The sequence below is a fragment of the Bombus pyrosoma genome, linkage group LG1 (assembly GCF_014825855.1).
Source record: "Bombus pyrosoma isolate SC7728 linkage group LG1, ASM1482585v1, whole genome shotgun sequence".
Taxonomy (NCBI): domain Eukaryota; kingdom Metazoa; phylum Arthropoda; class Insecta; order Hymenoptera; family Apidae; genus Bombus; species Bombus pyrosoma.
The window spans coordinates 14,933,260-14,958,622 of record NC_057770.1 but is presented as its reverse complement, the minus strand read 5'-3'; the positions used below and the strand labels follow the sequence as shown (position 1 = coordinate 14,958,622).

General features: G+C 39.0%; 1 long non-coding RNA gene across 1 annotated transcript; it reads right to left on the bottom strand.

The window, feature by feature from the left end:
* Positions 1–24,089: 24,089 nt before the first annotated feature.
* LOC122566268 lies at positions 24,090–24,816 on the bottom strand. Its single transcript, XR_006316452.1, has 3 exons — positions 24,684–24,816; positions 24,342–24,587; positions 24,090–24,269 (listed from the first exon to the last, which is right to left on the bottom strand). It is a non-coding gene; the product is annotated as an uncharacterized LOC122566268 (long non-coding RNA).
* Between the last annotated feature and the right edge of the window lie 547 nt (positions 24,817–25,363).

Genomic DNA, 25,363 nt, shown 5'->3' with positions numbered 1-25,363 from the left:
TCAGGATCGAGTTCACGGGATGCTTCTTTTTCAAGAACTTTTCATTTTCTTCTATTTATGTCCTTTACCTCGTGCTTGGACATTTGTTAGTTAGAATTGTTTTTCTCTGCTTGATGTGTCGTAGGGGTAGATGTTGGATAAACCTTTCAACTTCAGATGTTCTCTATAGTTCATCGAAAGCTTTAAATGAAAAGATAACGAGAGAAGATCTTAATTGTAGTTTCCACCTTTTCTTTTACGACGCTTAGTCGTTAAATGTACAACTTCCTAACTGCATCACTATGTTACTGCTTAAGCCATTTTTGTACTCGTTCCATAACACCATATTATTCGATTAAAAAAGAAGATTCAAAATGTTTGAGACTGTTGAGGTTATTAGATGTATAAAGAGGGAGACGCGTGGATAAATTATAAGGTAGAAAAATATATCTTAAATACAGAAGTGAAAAGTACAAGAATGAAATAATAATTTGAGCTGGTCCAGATCCGCACGCTAGCAGTGTTACCCTATGACTGAAAAACCCCGAAGTCAATGTCGTCTGTCGACTGTTTATGGTCTGCCTTCGTTCCAGTCTTTTGTCTATACGCTGTCGATGGCTTCGGTGCTTTAGAAAGCTAAAAAGACCAGATGTAGAGTTTTCTTAAAAGTGGTTACCTTCAACACCCTCCCTAAAACTCAACATCCTTACAAACAATTATCTCTCAATATTTTTCCGACTCTTGTCGTAAATATTTGAACCTTGACTTCGTCAATGCCTTCGCAAATACATTTGCCAGCCACCTTTCTCTTTTCCATTCAAATTAATTTATTACTAAAAAGAACTACGAGAAGGCTAAAAAGATCAGATATAGAGTTTTCTTAAAAGTGGTGTTCTTCAACAAAGACAAAATAACAAGTACGTGATATGATACAGTATGTAAAGAGTATGAGCTGGAATCAAGACTAATTATCTTCACTATTATATACAAAGTCAGTTTGCGCCTCAATTTCGAATGGTCCTATAATTTCATGGCCAGAAGCTGTGCGTTGCTATCCACGTTATTCTCCAATTTACGAGCCGAAGACATCCTTATCGATCCTCGAAAGTCTGCTGCTTCGTTAAACATTTCTTCTGGTTGGCCTATCCGTTCTACTCGTGGCTCTCATGGCACGCAACGTAACTCCACATGTCTCAAAAGTCGCCGACACAATGAGACGAGCGACGCGAACCATCTAACAGCCACCTTTCCAGCACCTGGCAGCCCTGAAGCGTTCGCCATAGAAATCGGAAATACAAATTGTCCGGGCGAACGTCGCGTGGTACTGGGAAAAGCCACAAATCACCCGTTTCCCCCTCTGCCTTTCCTTTTCTCTATTCTTCGATCCACCATAGCCAGCCACGATCCGATCTAAAATGACGCTAACGAGGCTGCTTCTCGCCGAGCTGACGGCCAACTTCCAACAGACTTTGCATAGGTGCTACACGAGTCCACGAGCTTATTGAATCGCCAAGCAGATAGGCTTCTCGCGCTGGCTGCTCGGTGAGAATGGGAACGCACAGAATTGACGTTTGAAAATTGATCGTCTTCCTTAGATCTTGAAGACTTAATTGGGATATGTGTTTGACTTTAACTCTTTCAGGTTCTGGGTACATGATGTTCTAAATATTAATTAAAAACTATTAATGTTGATGTATTAAGTATAAACTCACGCTTCTTCGTATTTATTCAGTTTCGTGATCATTTCTATTTGTTGCTAGACAAATTAACAAACACATCTTTGCAACATCAGAAATTTTCAGCATCATTTCAATTCTTCTTCAAACTAACGTTAAATCCTCTCTCTCTATTTTTCCAATGAATCTGTAGCGGCACACGAGTAGAGGATAATTTAAATCATGTTGTTGTGCCTCGGAGTATCAAGATCGTTAGGATACACGTAATGTAATAATAAATAAAATTGTCTTTTAATTGTCTTTGTTGAAGAGTTAGGAGAAAAAAGGATCGTGCCATATTCAGCTCTTAAACCATTACCCCTAAAGAAAAATAAACAGGCCAATTGGCTACCAGTTTGCAAAAAGAATCTGCTCTTAGATTCAAATCAAAAGTGGAGAAAAGCATGCAGTGCATCATCACGTAAAACTAAAGATTCTAATGTGAACATTTTATCAAATAATAATGATAAAAATGAAAATAATGATAATATTGTCAGTGATATTAATGAGAATAATTTTCAGTGGAAGGAAGGATCATATGAGAATTACTCAATTGGCAATTCTGTTGAAATGTTTTCTACAAAAATGGTTCTTGATAACACTCAGTCTTCTACAATAGATATTGGAAGGCAAGAAAATAATAAAGAACGTAAAGAGAAAGATTCATTCTCACATAAAAGCTCCGAAAATAATTGTATAAGAAATTCAAAATCTGATAGTGCAACGAATAATGATAATAATGTCATTTTTAACTCGTATTCTAAACAGAAGATGCAGAAAGATATATATTATGCACCTTTGCAAAAACAATGTATCCCGGCAAAACAATGTTTTAGCGTATGCCGCTACGTGCAACCCTCGAACAAAGACTAATTTGAATTTTCCGACTTTCCCCCGACCAGTATAAGCAATCGAAAAGTATCTATCAGTATCTGCGAGTTGTTATTACACTGTCTAGCTAATACGTTTGTACGTGCGTCTCATGACAATACTTATTTATTTATATTTATTTAATTATTTGAAATATACTTGACGGGTTGCAACAGCAAGTTCTCGTTACCTATTTACCAATCCTCTACGAATCCTTTACAAATCTTCTCCCTCAGAAGCCGCTCTCGAACGGTAATTTCTTCGGTTGTTGAAAATGGAACGCGCAACATCGTCGAAGTATCCTCTTACAACAACCGCCTACCTCGATATCAATGTAAAAAGAGCAAAAAAAAAAGATTTTAAAAATTAAAAAGTGGAATGAGACAGAAGGAAAAAAGAAGACATGGGTTAGCATCTAGGTCCTGTGGAGGTCTTACGGTTGTCTCTAGTAGCGATTGTCGGGACCCGAGCACGTACGAGAGAGCCGATTAGCCTGGAGATCGTGTTATATTCCCCGTGGGCGAGGGCAATCGCGAGGCAAAACGGACGATCCTGCTCGAGGACATAATTTACGCTGGGAAAGGGCGAGTAGCGACAGCATTAGTAGCTAAGTGGGGTCCTACGTTATCCTATATCCCCGGCGTGGATTGCGTCTGTACGTGTACGTAGACACAGTGTGCCCGGGGACTCACGATACGCGCTCCTTCGGGTGATTCCTATCTGCCGCTGGCACCCGCCACGCCGGCAACAACACCGAGGCCCATTCAGATTACGATCTTCCCTTTCTCTAAGCGACCACGAGAGAGCCGGAGAAGGCAGCCGTTTAAGGCTCCGAGAAAAATGAACCGACTACGATGCGCGCTTATTGTTGCGCGTTTCTTCGCTACCACCACCGGTGAATCGCAAACTTGCCGCGACACCTTCGTCCAACCGTTTGGTACCACTTTCCCGAGTACGTGGAAGGGTTATTACCATTTTGTTTGGCGAGCTCCTTTGTCTTCGCGTGAATCGTAGATCGTTGGATCGAGGGTGGAAAGTAGATAAAGAATGGTTGTTGGAAGAGAAAGGAATTTTGGAATCGGAATCAGTTAAAATTGAAAGAAAAAGCTAAACAAAATGGTAATAGCCTCGTGATACGATCGCAAAGATTGGGAAGAAGTGTCGATAAGGTGAGGTATTTTGGGTTTCGGATTAATTAAAATTGAATAGAAATAGTTTTCGATGATAATAATTCCATGATATGGTTGCAAACCTTATAAGAAAGTTTTCACAATGATTATTAACGGATATTCGTGAATTTCGAATCTGTAATTAACCAAACTGAGTAGCTTCGCAATGTATTTAGTCACAAACGATACAAAGAAATTCGCACCAGGTTCGTTAAAGGGGACACACGAAGAATTGTAATATTTGAATTGATCAAAATTGATTGTTACTAATAAACACCGTGATATAGACTCAGGCACTGCAAAGAAATTCTCGTGACTAATCATAGCAGAACATGCAAGAAACAAACTTTGGACTTTGATATTCGATAAAATCTCCTTTCAGTGATAATATAATAAGTCACGATACAGTCGCAAGTTCTACAAAGAAGTTGCTTATTTCAACACCAAAGACGATCCTCCGCGATATTCTACATTCTCTCACACAATCGCAGCACAAAAGGACGACTATAAGAGTAACCGGCGCTTTGCAACACGTATCGCGAAGCGCGAGAACAGGCGTCGACGCGAGAATCGAGCAGAAAGGCATCAAAGAGTATCGGTTCGTTGGAGACAAGGGTCGGTGACACACGATGCTCGAGGAACGTGGCGTCTTCCTCCCGAGTCGGGATTTACATTTACCTGTGGAACGATCGCCGAGACCAGGCGGCATTGAATCGTCAGTCAATGTGAAATTTAAACGTAGAAGCGCGTCCGGAGGGCCGCGAGGAGGCGACCAAAGGCGAGATAGGTATCCGAATACATTAAAGCAGGTTCGAAACGCGGTGCATGGGATTGTCGAGGCCTGGTGAAGGGTTTTTGGTGGCCGATAGTCGGCAAGAAAGTCCCGTCAATTAATTAGAGGCAAAATGGCCACCACGGGGGAACCGGTGGACCACCATTTTATCTGTTGCAGCGCAGCACCAGGCCGGATTCGACGTTAAGCGTCGAACGTAGTCAGTCGTAAAGTAGAGATAAGTCGCCGCCTACCAGAAAGGATAGCCGAAACGGCAGCAGCAGCTGCGCCCGCAGATATTATGGCGCCGAAAGGGGGCCGGAGAGGATAAATCCCCGGTAGATTAGATCGTGGGCCTGACTTCTCCTCGAGCTTTCCAGTCTCGTGAAACTTTCGGCCTTAACGTTTAAACTACCACTGATCATCCCCCTTTCTCCCCGTCGTTCGTCCTATCGCGGTGTTCTTCTCGCTGATGGCGCTGGCCACCTGGACGAGAACGAATGTCGCGTCACGCTGCTTCCAAATCCTCTTCCTTTGCGATCGTGATGCGTTTCCGCGCTGCATCTTGCGTCCTTTAAGCGTCTTTTGTACCAATCCTCGCGATTGCCATGACTACTGGCTCATTTTACATTAGAAGTACACGATATTTGTCGAATAATTGACGAACATATTTGATCATCGTTCGTGACTTTGAAAATTATAGAATAATTTCTCGTAAGCATGTTTTAGAGGCTACCGGAAACAGCCATAGAAAAGGATCTCGAAAACGTTCGAAATGTTATATGTATATGTATTGAAAAGGATAATGGCTGGCATAAGCGTTTATTTAAAAAGGAATATAATTTCGAAATTTATTACCCCATTTTTCATTGCTTACGTACCTAATAATGAAACTAGATACAGCATGGATAGGGTTATACATAAAATTCAATCTTATACTCTGTACAGAATAATGAAACGTGTGTTTTAGGTGCAATATGGTAAAATATCAAAAATGAAAAAATAATTCGGATAGATCTATTATGCCCCTATTAGCCTAACCTAATTCAAAAATATTTCAGCGTGTTTTAATCGTTTTATTATTGAGGAATAAACTTTGCTACGTTATACGGTAATTTCATTTTCTTATCGAACGTTATCGTCTCTTATTTGAGTAACCATTTATTTGGAATTCATTTTAGATATCTCGATGATATTAATTTAAATGAGGAAATTTATAATCTCGAGGTAAAGTGGCCGTGTCGGATCGTATAAATAAATATAATTCAACAGTTTAGACGGGTTTCGACATCGTTGAACGTTCGTTCGGCTTGCCTGAACACACGCGCCATTTTAATGTTGACCAGCGTGAACGCGGTTTACGCCCGTTAAAGGAAATAGCTCGCGTTTCAGACGTTCACGTAACAACGAGCCGTTGTAAAAGGCAGCGTGGCGGATTTTCCGTGACGAGCTGCCACCGATCCGTTAGCTCGCCATATTCGCGAGCAACGATGCTTACCCAATCGAAACGGTAACAAGAATTTCCCTGAGCAATTACGATCAATTACATAATAATTAAGGGTGGAGGATCAGCTGAAAAAAGCTGTGGATGGTCGTTGATTTATAAACAAAAAATTCTCCGAGCACGCATCTGCTACCAATTGATCGAGATAAAATGATTAGAGATGCGAGTAAGTGGCAAGTAAATTACAAATTTGATCCGATGATCGGTAATCGCGTCTTTGTTCCCGAAATATAATACGTACACATAAATTTGTATAAAGTTTCGACTGCTTTTTGGTTAATAGCGCTTTCTGTAAAATCACTGTGCCACTAAGAAATGTAATACTCGTGATGAAATTTATTTGCGAGCTATGCTTTTTGTTTCAATTCTGAAATCCAGGAAATTTCGCACAAGAAATATATTTTTAGGATCAATCGAAGAATATTCCTTACCTTATGTTCGCGAAATATTACAATACAACGCTGGAAGTCGATATAATACAACTAACGATAAGAATAATCTTTCTTTAAATGTTTCATTAGCCGGTGAATTTCGTTTGCAAATAATTCGCAATTCGTGTTAGTCGTACTGAAATACAGACTTCGTATTTATCTGCCTAAACGCAGCAGTTAGTTCGATTTTTCCAATGCCTCGGTCGAATGTATTCGATAGAATGTCAAAATTATTCTGAAAAATGAATCTTCGTGCGGCGAAAAGTGCTTTGAGCTGTAAAATCTCCCGCGCCATACTTTATGTAGGTGGTAGATACACCATGAAGAAAAATCGTTCACGATGGATGATCTCACCGATTATTTTCACGCGGACTTAGTTTACGTGGACGATGACGCAAGGATAAAGGAGACCGAGGAAATAAAATAGGAAGAATATAAAATACCAACAAGAAATCCGAAGAGTTTAAAGAAATAAATAAAAAAATTAAGAGACATAGAGGGAAGTGAAATTACGTGAAACAGGGACAAGGAGAGAGAAAGAGAGAAGAAAGGGGGGAAACGCGATGGCTGGAATAAAAAGCGATAAAATAATTAAACTAGCGACTTAAACTGGCGTGGAGACTTGCGTAATTTCACACGAAAGTGTGGATACTCGGTGCAAGGCTTGTCAGAGAGGAAAGTTGACGTGAAGTGCCGTGGATAAAGAGAAGAGAACAACCATATAACCATAAACGAACGAGGATATAACGTGACTAGTTAGGTGTAATTTTAATTACGACGATACACACACGCAAACTCATACAAACATACTCGAATTATAATATTAATAAGCCATTTGGCAATTTATCAGCCGACCGATCTAAATGAGAAAATAATTACGCACGATGCTTCTTAAAATTCACATCTCGCGCCATCCGTGTCTGATCTATCCACCTTATTTCACTTACGCGTTCGTATGAAAAACACACGCTTTTACCGGTGAGTTTATTCAAACCTTTCAACGCAATCTTTCAAGAGAACCATTCGGGGAGGCTATCTTTCTCAAAGAGTGCTCCAAGAACAGGAATATTCGTCTCGCTCGCCGCGTAATTTCTCACGAAATCGGTGAGATGGTGGAACAAAATCATGATGGTAAAAGAAAGAGAGAAAATAATGGGAGGGAACGACGAGATATAGGAAGGGGAAGAAAGAATCGGTCGGTTTCACGGCAAAGAGACAGGGGGGCAATTTGTTCGCTAAAAGGGAGAGCGTAATAATGCAATTATGCGCGAGCTACATACGCGGCTGGCGCGATTCTTATTAGCAGGCAATATTTTAATCCCAAATTGGATTTAATGATCCTGTAATTCGGGCCGAGTTGTTGTTGCTCGAGGGGTGCCCCTTCGTCCACTTTGTCCGAGACATTGAACGCCGCTTCCGTTGATCGAACCGTTCCACACGCTCTCTACGAAAAATGAAGAGACGCAGTCGCGGCACCAGACAAACGTCTGGATCATACGAGCTCGACGTAAATTACGAACCGGTCAGATCCGACCTGCACATTTAGTCGCGATTATTGCACGGTGGAAATCCATGATTATTTTAATATCGAAGGAAATGACGGTTTGCATCGAGCATTTACGAAAACGCAGCTTTCTGGGATCGTTTACAGGTGTTCATTGAGGAATGTTCGAGGAAATCGAAGGACGTCATGAATATTACAATGAGAGATAAAAGTATTCGTATAGTTGGAATGTAGAAAAAAACAACAAATATTTTTTAGAAAATTCTACTCTTAGGATTCTTGGTTGCTATAATATTTTTCACCAAAAATCTCTTCATCGAACAGTCGCTTATATATGTATATATAATTTTTAGAAAAAGAAAATTGCGTGAAAAGTAACAGTTTTGCATAAATGTATCTACTTCGAATTCACGATTTTGCTTCGTAATCTGAATAAGATCGCGTCATGCTAATACTGTTACCTAATACTCTTTCTGTTTAATGAATATGAACTATTTTTTCACGACGTCACGTCCTCTTAATTATCGGAAGAACGCACTAAAATTTCAATTAATTTTTTACATAGAAGAAGTTGATGATTAATATATATAATAACAATAATTTAAGAAATAAATAAAATCTAAATACAGATTTGTTTCATCCATTAAACATTAAAATAAGTCCTTCGCTTTAAATATTTTATACATTTTTCCACATTATATACATTCTGTACAATGATCGAATAATCAGAACAAAGATCCTATTCCATTAATATACCCATCCCCCGAACTGCGAAACAATATCACCGCTCGTCCAACAGCATAATCTCTCACCTATAAAAATCGACAAACATCCTAAACGTCGTGCACAGAACAGAGAACAAGGACGATAAGAAGAATCGCTTATTACACGTAATATCCGATGTGCAGCTGCACCAAGCAACCCTCTGATCTCTCACTTTTTTTCTCTGAAGTGCATTCATTTCGGCGAGAGATGTCGAGGGCGTGACGAGAGGATACGAAGCAGAAGCGAAGCTCAGAGTGGGGGAAAAAAACTGATTGCAGGTACCCACGAGCAGCACTCAATTCAGATAATGGAATGACTTGATCGCGGCGGCAGCTTCGTCTTCTCGCGCTCTCAAGGTACCTTTACCACGCCGGAATAAATTGGCCGCGCGGGCTGCGTCACTTCCAACGCCTACCAAACACGCTCCGCGAATAAATTTGTATCTCGGCTTCCTCTTTGCTCGTCCTTTTGTCGACCGTGCTTTCTCCATCCCGATATTAAATCGATCGACTTTGAATTCACCACGCTTCCTTGATAAACTAAACGATTTTTCATTCGTCACTTTACGAGAGATCAGAAGAGATTTCAGCTCTATCCGAATAAGCGTGGTTATCTCTTGACCAAGCAAAAATGCAGTTTTCGACGCGCATGTTTAACGCTGGAACTGCCGTTAGTTAACACGAAGCTATTTCTACCAAAACCAGTGAAAATGACTGGTCTTGAAAAAATACGTAATAATGGAATATTTTTATATTTAGTGATTTATTATTTTCTTACTGAAGCAATTCCATGTTACGTAGTACATTTTTGGTATTATTAATCCATCTGGCACCATGATCCTTAAACGAAGGTCGACACATTTATAAACTTCTAGAACCAGTCATTTCGACTGCTGTGGTATTTCTAGCGTTAGCATCTAGCGATCTAACGATCGAGCCGGAATTTTCCTCATAACTGATATCATCACGTCGAATGCTACGCGGTAAAAATTTAAAAAACGTGTGGCAAGTTGTACAAAACGAGAAAACTTGTTAGTTGGGGTTCGATAAACAGATTGTAGAATCCTTTTACACTTTGACAAGTACCGGTCATTTTGACTGATATAGGTATAGGTAGCCTTGATACAAAATTATTTTGAGTTTGAATACATAAAGAAGAAAATAAAATTCATTATATTATTCCTTTAGTTATCGCTGCGAAAGTCATTACAGCATTGCAGAAAAAATACAACACGAAGTAGGGATTTTAAAATGAAATTGTAAAACCAGTCATTTTGACTGCTGTGGTATTTCTAGCGTTAACATCTATTGAATTTTCTTAATAACTGATATCATCATATCGAATGTTACGCGGTAAAAATTTAAAAAATGTGTGGCAAGTTGTACAAAACGAGGAAACTTGTTAGTTGGAGTTCGATAAACAGATTGTAGAATCCTTTTACACTTTGACAAGTACCGGTCATTTTGACTGATATTGGTATAGGTAGCCTTGATACAAAATTATTTTGAGTTTGAATACATAAAGAAGAAAATAAAATTCATTATATTATTCCTTTAGTTATCGCTGCGAAAATTATTACAGCATTGCAGAAAAAATACAACACGGAGTAGGAATTTTAAAATAAAATTGTAAAACCAGTCAATTTTGCTGGTGTGGTAGTTCCAGTGTTAACACGTGGACCGCGCGCCCCATTTTCATTTCCTACGATATTGTACGAATAAATAATCTTCTTACAATACCTGTTCTTATATCGTAGAACCTCACATATGTGTTCAATATGAATTACTATAAAATACTTTTCACATTCAAATCTTCACGTTTCAATTTTCACGTTCGTAACAATACCATATATATGCAGTCTAAAAATACCTGTCTGTCGATTTTAATGTCCCATTGTAAATGTGTCAAATAGATAAAGAACAGTATGCCGACTGTCGACATTGTATGTATGGTTTCGCATATGCGGTCTGATCAAAAAATAATGAAACTACTTTCCTTATAACTCATTGCCTGACTGGTAAAGTAAGTGTTCACTTGTGAGTAAAGCTATCGCGAGTCGTTCACGAGAGTACTTCTTGCAAGCGAATACCGCGTTGAGAGCGATTATCCGAGTCACTATCAGATTGGATAGCCACTTTCAACGCAGCGTCCACTTGCGAGAAATGCTGTCAAAAGTAACTCGCGGTAGATTTACTTTCGAATGGACGCGTAACTCTGACAAAAACAAATGAATTATTACGATCTATGGATCTTATTGACGTAATACGCACGTGTTAATTGATTTCATCGATATGGAGCAATTGCTGAATAAATGATTGCATGTTTGGTGAAACAGAGATGCTGCATCACGACGTGGCAAGCAATCCATGAAAATTGCACTGATCATTGGTCAATGAATTTTTAACAGCAAAGAAAATTATAGTCGCTATTGTAATTTCTTATATCGCAACATTCACTTTCACACAATCTGAAACACTAAAAAGATTGTGATCGATCAAGCAAATATTCTAAAGAGTTAAGATTGCTTTAAGAAGTAGGAAAAACGTTTCCATCGATGTACTTTGGAACTTTCAAAAGGCACAATTTTGAAGAAAATCGCGTTGCTTCTTAGAAATCTAGCATACAAAATTTTGCGCCGCTACGTTTTCTCAAGAATTTTATTTTTGCTCGATGATCCATTTTGGACTGCTTCGTCGAGTAAAATCGGTTATTTAAATGGAAATTGTCAGAGGTGTATTAAATTAGAACTCATTTTCTGGGTATGTTCAAACTAATGTCAGTAACGAGCTAAGTTGGATCGCAATTACGGGACCCCTGAAGAAAGTAACCATACCAAAGACACGTTGAACTAGTTCTGTAAAAGGAGATGTTTGAAGATAGATTGTAATTAACGAAGCATTAGTATGGTATTAAAAGTTCTGTTAAAACGTAAGAGAAACACTTAACATTCAAATGAATTTCAGGAAATGAATAAATAACGAAGGACGAGATAAAAGTACTCTCCAAATTACTCTGAAGATCCTCGGCATGAATACCAGGATCTTACTTGTCAGCGCATGATCATTAATCAAATTAAATGAACTAGAATATATTATACACGGATACATTTTAAATACGATTTACGAATATATTTGTTACATTTTCAAACACTATAAACACAGAATAGCTTCCGAATTTTTCAATATTTCCAGCCAGTACAAACTTAAAATATTTGATACTATCTATATCTATAAATATTTCTCTATAATTATATGTATACCTTAATAATATATGTAAATATCTTTTGTTATATAATTATTGTTTTAAACCATGCTATACAAGGCTGGATTATTTATATCAAAAGAACGAGGACCGAATTCAGGATAAAACGATCATATCCAGTAACCCAAAGTTAACAGAAGACGATTAAACGCGTGTTCTAATAGCAAAACGAGGAAACGAGGATCGAGAAGATGTATAAATCCGTTCCAATAACCGCGATATTTACGGTTAATAGATACGACTCGACTCTCCAAGACTCGTACGTTTAATAAACGTAATTAGCTTCCGCTTTTATTGCGTGCCGTTCAGCCGACACAGCTACGAAGGCTGATTTCTCAAGGTCGGAAACATCGAGCTCAGTCGTTATTCACGATTACCAATAATAAATTCACCCATCACGAGCGTGCGTCTTGCGCAAGGGTTACCGGGGAGGATGGCGCGCGCGATATATCGATTTTCGCGAGGAGTTTAACCGTCGATGGTGATTAATTGTGCTAGCGTTTAATCTTTGCGCCGAGTTTTAAGAGATATTTCGTTTAACCGACCAGCCTTGAATTATTGCCTTGAAAATAATCGTTCCCTCTGTTCTTCTGTGTGCTTCACCACGAAGAAACATCATGGTGAACATGATAACCGCGTGACTTATCTTCATCTGGAATGAATATTCCCCTAAGTTTCTTTCTCTTCGTGAAAAAAAAGGAGAAAATAAATTAGGGAAGATTTTCAAGGAAGCGAATGACTTTCGAGTTTTGAACATTTTATCGGATGACTAGGTCATTAACTCGTCGAGTGCTAAATACGACTGAGTCACTATGTCCAAACACATTAGTCAGCCTCAGTTTGTGTGAAAGTGAAAAATCTAGGAAAAGCCTAATTGGTTGCTATGTAACTGAGAACCGCGGAACGATGGAGGAGAAAATTTGATAAACTTTAATTTAGTTACGTATCACAACTCTTACAGATATCATCCATTTAGTTTCATAATTCATTAAGTTATAACTTCATCCTCTGTTACAATACGTCTTCATGACTTGGAAAATAGAACGATCTTTTATGACAATAAACGTAGAGCGTCGTTTTATAAAGAGTAACAATGAACTGACTTGCACCACTTTCAGCCCGTAATTTTTAGCAATATTACGTACCTGCTCTCAATAATTTAGTAAATAATTTTATCCACAGTTGTATATTCGAAACGTCCGAAAAATATTATCATATTTATGATGAAAATCGGTCTTAACGTTCCTCGGCCAGATTCTAGCCGTTCCGTGGAAAAAGTCTCTAAATTCGATTAAAATACAGAAAATGAATGAAAAAGCAACGAATGTCAATTGGACGACATATATGTATAAATTTAGAAGTGAAAGTGGCATTTCCTCAGAGACACGTAAGCGTAGATAGCGATTAGTTAGCTTCATGTTTCTCGCGAAGGCGTTAGAGCAAACACAAGACCGCAGTTGGCATTCGATTACCGGCAGACTTGATGGCTCGTTACTGCCTCCGGTGTGGGAGCTGGAATTGAAAACGTTACCTTTAACACCCTGTAAGCTCAATTTCGTTCGTGTGATGGCGCAATCGATAAGCAATTGCCGGATTAATGCAAACTTCGTTCACATAACGACCATATAAATTGGTGCTTTCATCGACTACGAGAATTCGTTTCATTTTGATTATTAAAGAAAATTTAAAAAAAAGTTTCAAAACACACAAATATATCATAGTAATTTAATATACAGTTTGAAGTATTGCGGTATAAGCATAAACCTAAAATTAAGCGGAACCACGATTTTTCGAGGGTGATTTTAATGATTGTTCATAAGCTAAATCGCGGGGCGTCCGCGCGGCATGAAGAATAGTCGCGATTCATCACGCTGGAACGGGAGAGAATGGACGGAGGAAAGAGATAAGTAATCGTAGAGCTTAAAAAGTGCGCCACGGCGCGGCGATGGCGGACGAAACGATCTAACGCCGGCTTAACTACATAAGTACATCTTTCTTTTACGTTGCTCGCGAACAGAGCCTGCAGCCTCTCGCCACCTTCGTCCTTCGTTGAGCCCTTATTTCTCTCCTTTCACCTATCCGACCGTGCCTTCTTCTACCCCCTTGCGTGGTCGTCCCACTCCCGCAATTCTTTTTCATCCATCCTTTTTCATACCATTCACTCTATCTTCTATCATAGTCTTCGGCAAGTTATGTTTCTCATACGGGAACGACTAGTTAAGTTATCGCGGATCTTTTACAAGCGGAAAATTACGATTAAGCGGAACCAACCACGATATTGATTTTCCACGGATGAATCTTCCTATTCTTTTTATATTTGTTGGTTTCCGAATTTGTTTGGTTTCATCACTTTCCCACGTTTTCCAGCGAAATATACCGATATTTTCATCGTCGATACTCTTCTTCCTTTCGTCGGCGTCTCTCGACTTTTCCTTTGGAAGCTCGTACCTCGGGATACTGTTCATCCCTCAACCGCCAGGATTTTCCTCTTGCACCCTATTATTCCGCGGTGGACACCTTCCCGCGCGTTTCTTCAATTTCTAAATCTTTCTCTCGAAGCCCACGCCGTTTTCTTCCTCTCGTGCGCTCCCTTCTTTGTCTCTCCAATAAAGAAGCTCCTCAGCAACCTCTTCACCACCTCTTCTACCCCCTTCTCTCTCTTCGTCCTCCCTTTCTTTTCCCTCCAGTGTTCGCTGCAGCCCGTACTAGACTCGTTCTCTCCTCGTTCCAACAACCTCCTCCCTGTCTTCCTTTCTCCGTGATCCTCCTTTCCTCCTCTCTCTTTCTCGAGCGTTCGCGCCGCCTTTCTGCGTTACGGTACGATCCGGCAGAGCCGCGCCGCTGGCGGCACGGAAAAAAGGCGGCCCTAAAAGAACTTCATATTTTTTATGCTCTGACAGCGACTTGGGTGGTCCAAAATGGCCGCCAATGATGTAATATAGTGCTCTCGCGCCGACTATCCCACCACGGAGACGTCACGGCAACCTATATAGAGGTAAAGCTTCTCTTACTCTTCCTCTTTCTCTTCTTCTTTCTCTTTCTCTTTCCATTTCTCGTTCTCTTTCTCTTTCTCTTTCTCTCCTTCGTGTTATTATCTCCATCTCTGTATTGTTTCTTCTTCCTCTAACAACCTTTGCCCCCTTCCGCCTCCGCTCGGCTTGACGGAGACCGCGGCACACCTAAACCCTTAACCACCTACTTCTAACCGCACGGGTTCCTCGGATCCCATTGCCGGCCTCTCCCGGGGCATGTAATTACTCGACGGACGATGTCTTTCGGCCCTTTTGCTCCTCGACCGTATTACCTTCTTCGGCCGCGCTCAGCCGCATGGCCAAAGCTGTCGCGCGGACAACACACCGGATCGCGTGGCCTTTTTTCCCTCGACCTGATCACGATTTTACTCTACTCTCAGGGGTGAGTTTGTGAAATTGTAATAAGTACAACTTTAAAGGGCCAAGTAAACTGTGGAGAGGTGCAAGGGTTAAATTTCAAAAATTGAACCAAAACTTCGTTTCTTTCTTCTTTCTTCTTTCTTATGGATTTAAAATTAAAACGTCGTAGGATTAAATGGAAAAATTCGTAGGAATGGAATTGTTTGAGCTGAAATTATTCCATAACCATGAAAAATTACAATCGGAAAATGCCTGCTTTATTTTGGAAACTATAGAATTATCTTATTATTTTATACGAGTGTTTTAATTTCGTTACTGTAGGATCTCACGGAGGATTGATTATTTAATTCGTCGATACTTCCGGTCACCAGAGACCGATAATAAAATACATTTATTTTACATCCATGTAGATATAGTTAAGAGCTATTAGGATTATCGTTATCCAATGAAAAATTCATTAAGTTTTTCAGTTAAGAGCAACAGCGATAGGCAGGAAATCGAAAGAAGAATATTTTCATTAGAGTTTTATCATGTGTTTAAAGTAATCAAAATTTTCAGTGAAACTTCAAATTGATACATCGATATCGAACCCACTTCCCACTGTCGTTTAAGCTTCCGTGCTACAATTATCCTCTGTCGCTTGAGGCCGCTTCGCAAGCGTCGTAATGGCGGCGAAGCCCTCGGGAAAGTTCGACACTTCCCTCGCCATATATTTATGAACGCATTGTGTCTTTTATCATTGCGAAACGAACGAGTTTATCCAGTTACTTCCTGTCAACAGCAAAGGAATTAACTCTGAAAAATACTACGAAGCATATTTTCACCAGAGATAATCGACTCGTCTTTCCACTTTGTTTACGATCCTCGACTACACACGTGCAGCAACAGGCGACGCTGTTGTTTGTTGTGAACAAACGTAGAGGCCGCCTTTTCGCCTAATCTCAAAGAAAATCTTGCAAACCGTCCTGAGCGTGCACAGGTACCTCAGGTCCAAAGTTCCACGCGATATTTAACGCAGAAAGTATCGAACCTGGAAACTGATACTAGAACGATTCGTCACGCGGCACAGTTAAAAGAACCGCACGTTTCCCTCAGGTAACATTCCAAAAACTCAAGTCGAATCCGATGTCTCGCGATCGGTTCGTCGCTTTAAATATTATGACTTCGGCGTTCGTCACGCCGAAGAATTTGTTCGACGAGAAACAGACCGATTTTTCCATAGTCCTAATTCTGAAAGGGAATTGTAAACGTAAGAAATTTGACGATCGGCATATCTTTTTTAACCGATCCATCTTTAGCTGGATTTTTGCAGTTCTTGGCCATCGAATTAAAATTTCGCTTCTTCGATTATAATATGTTTTGGTAGTCTTTGTACTAATTAATTACGAAATGACTAAATTTTTCAAATGTTAAATTTTATAAAATGGATATGATTTCCTAACAACGAATCTGACGTTATAATAATACAACTTGATGATACAAGTACCTACTTACACAGACCAAATCACTATAGCGTCGTATACATATATAAATTATTAACATATATATGTACAACATATATATGTAGTAAGAAACTTTACTGTTAGAATTCACTCATAACTTTTAGAAGCGAAAAATATTAAAAGTATCAAATTTTCCTAACCGAATGGATCGATGCATACGAAATTCCATTTCGCTTCAAGGATTAAATTGAAAGGGCCAATTCTACCATCTATCGAATCTTGTTCTAACGTCAATTGTCAAATATTGGCCAACTAAGTGATTGCGGATTATGTCAATACGTGGTCTTAGCATATTCTTTTGTTTCGTCAGCGTGTTCGAAGCACCTAATCTATATTTTCTTGTTGTTTGGACTTCCACCATTAATTTAGTAACAAAATTGTATCGATTAGTTATTTAGTTTCGTCCTTATCCCAATTTAAAAATGGAAGAACAAGACGCGCATTTGAGACATATTCTATTGTATTATTTCCGAAAAGGCAAGAACGCATCGCAAGCACACAAGAAGTTATGTGCCGTATATGGGAATGAAGCCTTGGAAGAAAGGCAGTGTCAAAATTGGTTTGCCAAATTTCGTTCTGGTGATTTTTCACTGAAGAATGCTCAACGATCTAGTCGTCCAGTTGAAGTTGATGAGACCCATATCGAGGCCATTGTCGATTCAGATCGTTATAGCACAATGCGTGAGATTGCAGAGAAGCTCGATGTATCGCGTACATGCATTGAAAAAAAATTAAAACAGCTTGGCTATGTCAAGAAACTCGATTTATGGGTCCCTCATCAGCTTAAGGAAATTCCTTTGACGCAACGCATTAACATCTGCGATTCGCCTCTGAAACGCAACGAAATTGACCCATTTCTGAAACCACCGATTACTGGCGACCAAAAGTGGATAGTTTGTAACAACGTTAATCGGAAAAGATCGTGAGTGATGCAAGGTGAACCAGTCCAGACGACACCAAAAGCTGAGATCCACCAAAAAGAGATTATGCCGTCAGTTTGGTGGGATTATAAATGAATTCTGTACTTTGGACTTTTACCAAGAAACCAAACGATTAATTCAAACGTGTACGTTCAACAACTTGCCAAACTGAGCGATTCAGTTGAAGAAAAGCGGCCAGAATTAGCAAATCGTAAAGGTGTTGTTTCTAGCATGATAATGCAAAGCCCCACGTATGTTTGGTCAGTCGCCAAAAATTATTGGAACTTAGGTTTGGATGTGTTGTCTCATCCACCATATAGCCCAGACCTTGCGCCTTTAGATTACCATTTATTTCGTCCCATGCAGAGCTTCTTAAATGGTAAAATTTCTAATGACGCTGATGATGTAAAATCACATTTAATTCAGATTTTTACTGGCAAAAATCAGAAGTTTTGTGCACAAGGAATTACGACACTGTTTGAAAGATGGCAAAAGGTCATCGACAAAAATGGACAATACCTAATTGAATAAAGTTATATTTTTAAGCAAAAATTTTGAATTTTCCTTCGTATTTAAAATACGCAATAACTTAATTGCCAATCAATACGCCACTATATTAAACAAGGAGTCTTGGAACATCCAAAAAGTACAGGAAACGATAGTTCAAAAAATTAAAGAATTCTCTATGATCATAAAAGAATAATCGGCCGTGAGACTTCTATAGTTATAATTTCATCACGAGTGAACGCGATTTCTCGAATTTCGGTTCACAGAGCAATATGAACGGAACTGAACGGCGAAAGAGGATAATCGTGGCAACTTTCTTCATTTCAGGGTCATCGATCATCCAGTTCGGAGCAAACACCGCGAAAGAAGAAATTCTCGATGCTGGACAACGTTAATATCAAGATGAGAGAGCGTGGAGCGGTTTCTGCTGATCGGAGAGGCTATTGTTCTTGCACGACGTCGCCATATTACCAGCGAAGACAGCTACTTCTGGGATAATCCGGCGAAGAAGCAAGCTACGTCCGAATCATTGAAGCACCACCATTTGCGCCGGATCGCTAATTCCACGCCCATTCTATGCTTTACTGCTGGTCGACCGATGGATTCAGGATATTTCTTCGAGCAACGTTCGGGAAATCTCCCAGAGAACGGAAACCGATATTTCTGACGACCGTTTGCGGTTTCAGCGGCTCGTTTCTCACCAGGAAACGGCTGCTTACCGACAGATTTTTGATGAGTTCGATCCACGGAAGTCCAGCCATTGGTCAATTTGAGACGTTGTTACAAATACAGAAACTTCCTTCATATTTTTTGCTCCTGTTTTATCCTTCAAAACGCTCCATATATATATATGTCGGAGATGTAGAGATATCGAGCATTTCTTTTGAAATACTTGGGCTCGAGGTGACGCAACTGATCGCTGAACGTAGCCACGGTCACGGGATGAACGTTTTAACCTGACAGAAGAAGTACCGATATTGAGGGACACGCTGTATTAACGGGCAAGCCCCGGTCAGGAGCAATGTCGGCTCTATGCAGGACTGCCTAGCAACGGCGCCTGGAATTTTGTTGATATTCCTAATCAATATGTAATTGACAAATGAGATCCAGGCAGTCTTTTATTGTGATCTCCTTGGAGAGTTTACGGATATCGGAGAGTCAGTCTAAAAGTTACAGAGCGACACAGCTAACGTTATTAGCGATACAGAGAAGATATAAACTATTGTACAAAGAGTTTCCCGTTGACCGTAGATTCGTTTAAACCCAAGAAATTTGTTAAAAGCGTTCGTTAAACTTATTTATTGTTAAACCTTGTAAAAGTTATATCTATTCGTGTTATATAATTTTAGTGTAATATAATTTAGTTGAGTTAAACAATGGTAAATCCAAGTGAAGAACTGATGCGCGCCCAAAATTCTAATTATGATTCGACACAAAATTCTAATAACAATTCGACATACATATGTAGTACATATAATATTTTTTTCATTCTTAATTCTATACTTCTTTCTATCCTACTGCATTCTTTGAGTCGTTTTAAAATAGATCTATCGTGTTTTTCCTATTTGTGAGAAATGGTTTAAATTTGGCTTAGTTTTAAATTAAAAATAGTTGAAAGATTCTTTTAGACTGTGAAAAACATTATTTTCCGTTAATTGTTAATGGTAGAAACACTTTTTCAAACGGTTTTGCAATGAAGACACAACGCGCTAAAATTTAAAATTAGTTTCATTAAAAACAGATACTTTTATCATTTAGTCAATTAATAATCTATAAAAATATACATAACATCGAGTATGGAATGATTAACGAGCATGTTAAAGTATTTCTTAAGACGTTAAAAACAACGGTGAAATTTGAAGACGAATATTCAACGACCATAATACAACATTGCGATACCTATAATAGAGACCATAATGTGTTAAAAAGAGAAGTTGGTAAATAAAATACGTTCTCTGATATTGTTTTCTTGTATATGGTATAAAGTTGAATAAAATGGTTTTGAAATGTTCTTGTTATTAAGAAAGCACTGTTAAAGTATTAGCAGTGAATCGTCGGTAGCCATTTATGCGAAGTCCTACCGATGCTTCTTACCTCCTTGTACCGGCCAGTTGTCCCCGTTTTCACAAAGAACTTTATTCAATAACGCAATTAAGACCACGGCAATGGAACGTTCGCGTGTAACGATCGAATTAAGCGCAACGAAACGTTCTCGGTCCAAAACTAAGTACTCCTCAACCGTAATGCATTTCGGATTGCAAGTTTCTAAATAAGAAGTTGAGTCGCGTGAAACCTTCGTTAAAAATCCCATTTGTTCCTAGTACTACGGTGTAAACCATAGTGATTAAAATGATTGATTTCTTCGTTTATATTATAATCACAGTATCGTTCGATATTCTGCAGCTGAGATAGTATTCCATTTATCTAAAGCCATTGAAAAACAGACAGTTCGTAGAATAGTAGCAGTTCACTGATCTTCCACACTACTTTCACACAAGTTCACGTTCGGGTAAGTGATCTCAGCCTAAAGGAATCTGTTTAAACATGCGGACAATTGAATTCTCTTCTAGGTTTCTATAGAAAACCGTTCCTAATCCCAATCGCCTGGATATTTTTACGTCACAATTCACACAAACAATTTTAAACGTCCAAGTTTCGACTCACATTTACAATTCATACATCAAATACATACATACATTCACATACAATTTATACATATCGAGTAACGTGCGCACGATGATTAGCTACGTAAAAACGCATAGATAGGGATGAAAGAGCTTAACAAACGCGCACGATTACGCAACAATAATTACTCGAGTATTACAATACATAAAATAGCATTCCGCTAAACAAAACTCGTATAACCAAAATTCCACTGTATCATATTGATACATATCATATTGATATCTAGAACTATACTTACCCTAATCGAGAACAGTCGATGTCTTCTTCCCTCTTGCTTATCAATTTCAACGCGCATTCGTAGCACGCTTGAAGAACACACAGGTGAAGAAACACGATACGAAGCGAACACACAACAACGATAATAGGGAAGGAGAGGCGATCCAAGTGTTCGCGGCGGTTTCAATCTCTGTCGGGATCGGTATTAATATTTATCGAGCGTTTTCGAGGCGCAGTAAATATGGAGCGAAGCTGTGGTGCGGCGCGTACGATAATTTCATTGCTTAATTCGAGCGCGCCGAGCATCTGGCCCAGAGGGTCGAGCGAAGAGGGCGCAGAAAATCGGCCAACGCCACGCGTGCTCGTTCGTTTTTCGTGGCCGCGAAATCACCAGGCCCTCGCTGAAGATACCCGATGGCTGTAAACAATCGTTTCGTACCGGCCGAAAAATATTACGTCTTCATGGACACCGAGGTTACGCGGTCGCTATAATTTCGTGATTAAACTCCTTCTGCCATGCTGTGTGTGCGTGGCCGTTCGCCTGTTTCCTCTCTACGTATGCGTTTATCCTGTATCGACGATAAGGAAAGAGAAACGAGAGAAAGGTAGCGAAAGAAAGACAAAAAAGAGGGTGAAGAAGAAGGGGGAACGCGAAGGCCGTGGATCGATCGATGATAATGATCCCGTTGATGATAGCTCGCTCGTTATTATACGCGTCTCATCGGTTAAACGAAAGAGGAAAGACGTACCTATAAAGAGATGCAAAAGGAAGAGAAAGAAGAGAAAAGGAAGGGAGAGTGGGATAAGAGGTGCGTTCGTGTTTTAAGAGCTGGAAGCGATTGGTCGACGCCATTACTCACACCGTTTGCGCCTGCCACATGGCTCGATGGATCTTTTCTTCTCCGCTCGAGCCCCTGTTCCACTTTCTTCGTTCTTCTTTTGAGTTTGTAACTTGCACTTTCACGGGTATCCGATGTGCATGATTGTTAGGCTACGTGCGTGCATTTGTTGTCACGTGTGCTTGAATGAAAAAGTTATGGAAGTTTGTTAGATAAATGGAAGGTTGTCGGATAGCGTTGAATAAAATTTATATTATTTATTACATTAATACACTGTACCTCTGATCTTTTATATCGTTGCATTATATATTTCTACATATTAACACGAATTAACTTCGTATTAACCCTTGGCACTTCTATGTCGAGTGTGACTCCACATCAGTTTGTATCTCAGGAGCTCCTTTGTCGAGTCCGAAACGTGCGAAAGAAAAGCAGGTTTGCATCCTGGAAATTGTTTCAAGATAAATCATACGCTTAAAAATTACAAAATACAACAACAGTGTGAATAAGATTGGTATTTAAGTGAATTTCCTTCTTCCTTTGTTTATTTAAATTGTCTTATTTTTTTAGTTGAAGTAAATTTCAAATAAAACACTTAAAAACGTTGGGAGCTGCTGCTAACGAAATTCGGAAATAAAATTCGGAGTGCAAAGGGTTAAAGGAACGAAGTATACCGTGTTTGAGATATCCTTTCCTTCTTCCAGAAGAATAGATAGTTTTCATTATAAAAAAGAAGAACATAGAAGATATTATTTATTCTTGTTGAAAAATCGAACTCTGGATACGATAAAATGAAATTGTAACACTAATTTTTATAGATTTGAACTACTTTTTGCTTACATACTGCTAGATCTGATTTTATCTCTTGCGCCTTGTATTTGTACTAGAATGTAAAATCTTAAGCTGGTTTTATAGTTACTTTTTTCCTTAATATGCGATACTTCTGGTACTTTGACATTTCGCAAAGGACATAATCTGATTGCATAACGCGCTATTAATTTTCGATGTCTTCGAACAACAACAACCGTCAGAAAATTCTAACTTTCCATTTCTCGGCCGTCTATTTGGATTTGTCATATCGTCTCATATTCACAGACAAACAACATGGTGGCAGCTCGTCGGCTACGCGAAACGATCCGTCAAATTGGCCTTATCGCGGTGTGTCTGTGCGTTTACGTGAACCCTGCCATTAGCGGGAAACCGACGCGCGTCAATCTGTTTTAAAAGTGGTGCGTCAAACTCGCACGCCAACACCAGGATCCCAAGGAACACGTGCACGCTCGTCGAAGGGAAACGTGTTCATACGACTCGTCAACGGCTTGTTAAACACGACGATGGCGCGTGAACACTGTACACGAACAGAAAGTTCAACAAGGGTTCATCGACTGGAACCGTGCATCATTGCAAATGAATTCGCGTGCAGCATTTAGGTAACTTAATCGTATAATAGAACGCCTATTAGTATCTAGAAAAACTGGAAACCACTTTAAAAACAACCATCTATTACACGTGTATTCGATTTCTGAAGATTAACGATTCTAGATAGTTTAAGATTTAACTTTAACCTTTCGTAGTATGTGATCACGTTTCAGCACCGATGAATTTTTACTTAGTTAACGAAGCAAGCGAGTAGGAGACAATTTTATTCGAACGTTCGTTTGATATAGTAGCGACGAAGCAGCGTGGTGTTGCAGAAGTACAAGAACTGCGCACATGTTTGAAGAGCGGCTTATCTTTGTGCGCTTTGGAATACCACGAGTATCCGAGGCTCTGCAAAGATTAGCTTCCAATCTACAAAGCAATGTATTAGGTCGTCCGAAAAATTTCTTTCGTTTTATAAAGAAATAATCGATGCACAACATTTTCCGTTTTATATTATTTTATCGAATTACGTATGATCCATTTTGTTTTATCAAGATAAAGATCACAACATTCAACAGATTAGGTTTCATGTTTCTATAAAGATGCACCGTTGTAAAAGACGTGTCTATAAAAGAAAGACACTTTTCGGACAACCTAATATTTCAACATACATTCCTTCTATTTTGTAATATTTTCTGTACCACTTCGATCTTCTGTTCCATCACAGCATGTAAAAAGTATGTTTCTGTGAAGCGCATTAAATAATTGCAAACAATTTCTTCATACTCGAAACGAAATATTACAATAGTAGATATGTTACGTCCGGTGACTCTTTACATCAATCAGAATTCATCCCTCGGTCAAGACAGCCACTCGCTGCGCAAATATAATTAGTCAGACCGTAATAATCATAAGGAACTGTCATAAACCTAAGCTTTTCAATTTTACCGTTAAGGCCGTTAATTGGTATAAAACACCTTCAAGTCAAGAGGTTCCTTATGGCTATTGCTCCATCAGATAAAAAATGAGAAAGTCGGGTTTTTCCCATGTTCGACGGTCATTTCCACCCGCACGCGACCGGTGGTGTGGCGACCAACACCCAGCAATAGTTTTCCTCTGCGACAGCATCGTCACCGAACTTCGCTGGTTCATCATCTTCAGATCAGTCAACTGTCATCTCTTCACCGTCTATATCTACTTTAAATCAGTCATCTGTTAAACTTATATCTATACGGACCGAGTGTAACTGTCTATGTCTACAAGTTGTTGGAATAAAGTGTAAATTGTAACCTGCTAACTCAATGTTGTAATCAATTTTATTATCCTCTATTATCCTAAACAAAATAGGGGATCGATCTTTTCGTGGCGTCGATTGTATAATCGTAACGAGAATTTACGACTCCCGTTGACACGCTTCCTCGAGATCGCGTCTCTCCGCAAACGGTCGAACGAGATATAAAATATGAAATAGACTGCGAATAGATACTATAATATAAATAAATAATATAATATAAGTAAAATATTAAAAAATCAAGTTAAATTACAAGTTAGAAAAAAGTACAATTATACCGGTGGTTGAATAACTTACTTAACTTATTTTTGAAAAAGTGATCAAGAACAGGCTAAAAGGACGTAATTAAATAATCGTCTTCTTATTAAATTTCCATAAAAATTACACCATTCGATTTTTCTCATCATCAGCATGGAATAAAACGTGTCTCAAAATTGCTCTTTTCCCTCAAACACGAACCTGTAACCCAAAGATTTTCATATTATTTCATATTATTCGACCAAGATCAAATGGATCTTAAAGAATTTGAAGAAAATTTGTTTAATAAGAATATTGATGATGAACGTTGAATAATTAAAAAGATAAGACGATGGAACATCAGATACGACAATTTTTGAATCGATTGAATCGATGTTCGTGGGCCATGACGCAACGACGCGACGCGACATGACAGTCTTTT